Raw genomic sequence first — 2,500 nt, forward strand, 5'->3', positions numbered from 1 at the left:
CGTTTTTGGGCCGTTTTGGCCAGTTTTTGGCCTGTTCTTGCATTGCGCGGTGACCGTCGAGAGCGGAGCAAAACGTCAGCCATCTCAGCACCCTGGAACCCCCCGGGTGGCACAGGGCTGGATGGGGCTTTCGTATAGCAGGGACGGTGCTGCCTCTCGCTTCGCTCGCTGTCCGCCGCTCGCCGCTCGCTCGTGCAGCCAAAAATGGCCAGTTTTGGCCCGTTTTTGGGCCGTTTTGGCCAGTTTTTGGCCTGTTCTTGCATTGCGCGGTGACCGTCGAGAGCGGAGCAAAACGTCAGCCATCTCAGCACCCTGGAACCCCCCGGGTGGCACAGGGCTGGATGGGGCTTTCGTATAGCAGGGACGGTGCTGCCTCTCGCTTCGCTCGCTGTCCGCCGCTCGCCGCTCGCTCGTGCAGCCAAAAATGGCCAGTTTTGGCCCGTTTTTGGGCCGTTTTGGCCAGTTTTTGGCCTGTTCTTGCATTGCGCGGTGACCGTCGAGAGCGGAGCAAAACGTCAGCCATCTCAGCACCCTGGAACCCCCCGGGTGGCACAGGGCTGGATGGGGCTTTCGTATAGCAGGGACGGTGCTGCCTCTCGCTTCGCTCGCTGTCCGCCGCTCGCCGCTCGCTCGTGCAGCCAAAAATGGCCAGTTTTGGCCCGTTTTTGGGCCGTTTTGGCCAGTTTTTGGCCTGTTCTTGCATTGCACGGTGACCGTCGAGAGCGGAGCAAAACGTCAGCCATCTCAGCACCCTGGAACCCCCCGGGTGGCACAGGGCTGGATGGGGCTTTCGTATAGCAGGGACGGTGCTGCCTCTCGCTTCGCTCGCTGTCCGCCGCTCGCCGCTCGCTCGTGCAGCCAAAAATGGCCAGTTTTGGCCCGTTTTTGGGCCGTTTTGGCCAGTTTTTGGCCTGTTCTTGCATTGCGCGGTGACCGTCGAGAGCGGAGCAAAACGTCAGCCATCTCAGCACCCTGGAACCCCCCGGGTGGCACAGGGCTGGATGGGGCTTTCGTATAGCAGGGACGGTGCTGCCTCTCGCTTCGCTCGCTGTCCGCCGCTCGCCGCTCGCTCGCGCAGCCAAAAATGGCCAGTTTTGGCCCGTTTTTGGGCCGTTTTGGCCAGTTTTTGGCCTGTTCTTGCATTGCGCGGTGACCGTCGAGAGCGGAGCAAAACGTCAGCCATCTCAGCACCCTGGAACCCCCGGGTGGCACAGGGCTGGATGGGGCTTTCGTATAGCAGGGACGGTGCTGCCTCTCGCTTCGCTCGCTGTCCGCCGCTCGCCGCTCGCGCAGCCAAAAATGGCCAGTTTTGGCCCGTTTTTGGGCCGTTTTGGCCAGTTTTTGGCCTGTTCTTGCATTGCGCGGTGACCGTCGAGAGCGGAGCAAAACGTCAGCCATCTCAGCACCCTGGAACCCCCCGGGGTGGCACAGGGCTGGATGGGGCTTTCGTATAGCAGGGACGGTGCTGCCTCTCGCTTCGCTCGCTGTTCGCCGCTCGCCGCTCGCTCGCGCAGCCAAAAATGGCCAGTTTTGGCCCGTTTTTGGGCGTTTTTGGCCAGTTTTTGGCCTGTTCTTGCGTGGTGCGGTGACCGTCGTGAGCGGAGCAAAACGTCAGCCATCTCAGCACCCTGGAACCCCCCGTGTGGCACAGGGCTGAATGGGGCTTTCGTATAGCAGGGACGGTGCTGCCTCTCGCTTCGCTCGCTGTTCGCCGCTCGCCGCTCGCTCGCGCAGCCAAAAATGGCCAGTTTTGGCCCGTTTTTGGGCTGTTTTGGCCTGTTTTTGGGCTGTTCTTGTGTGGCGCGGTGACCGTCGTGAGCGGAGCAAAATGTCAGCCATCTCAGCACCCTGGAACCCCCCGGGTGGCACAGGGCTGGATGGGGCTTTCGTATAGCAGGGACGGTGCTGCCTCGCGCTTCGCTCGCTGTTCGCCGCTCTCCGCTCGCTCGCGCAGCAAAAAATGGCCAGTTTTGGCCGTTTTTGGGCTGTTTTGGCCAGTTTTTGGCCTGTTCTTGCGTGCCGCGGGCGACCGTCGTGAGCGGAGCAAAACGTCAGCCATCTCAGCACCCTGGAACCCCCCGGGTGGCACAGGGCTGGATGGGGCTTTCGTATAGCAGGGACGGTGCTGCCTCTCGCTTCGCTCGCTGTCCGCCGCTCGCTGCTCGCTCGCGCAGCCAAAAATGGCCAGTTTTGGCCCGTTTTTGGGCTGTTTTGGCCTGTTTTTGGGCTGTTCTTGTGTGCCGCGGCGGACCGTCGTGAGCGGAGCAAAATGTCAGCCATCTCAGCACCCTGGAACCCCCGGGGGTGGCACAGGGCTGGATGGGGCTTTCGTATAGCAGGGACGGTGCTGCCTCTCGCTTCGCTCGCTGTCCGCCGCTCGCCGCTCGCTCGCGCAGCCAAAAATGGCCAGTTTTGGCCCGTTTTTGGGCCGTTTTGGCCAGTTTTTGGCCTGTTCTTGCGTTGCGCGGTTGACCGTCGAGAGCGGAGCAAAACGTCAGCC

This window comes from Musa acuminata, unplaced genomic scaffold (assembly GCF_036884655.1).
Source record: "Musa acuminata AAA Group cultivar baxijiao unplaced genomic scaffold, Cavendish_Baxijiao_AAA HiC_scaffold_591, whole genome shotgun sequence".
NCBI classification, from domain to species: Eukaryota; Viridiplantae; Streptophyta; class Magnoliopsida; order Zingiberales; family Musaceae; genus Musa; species Musa acuminata.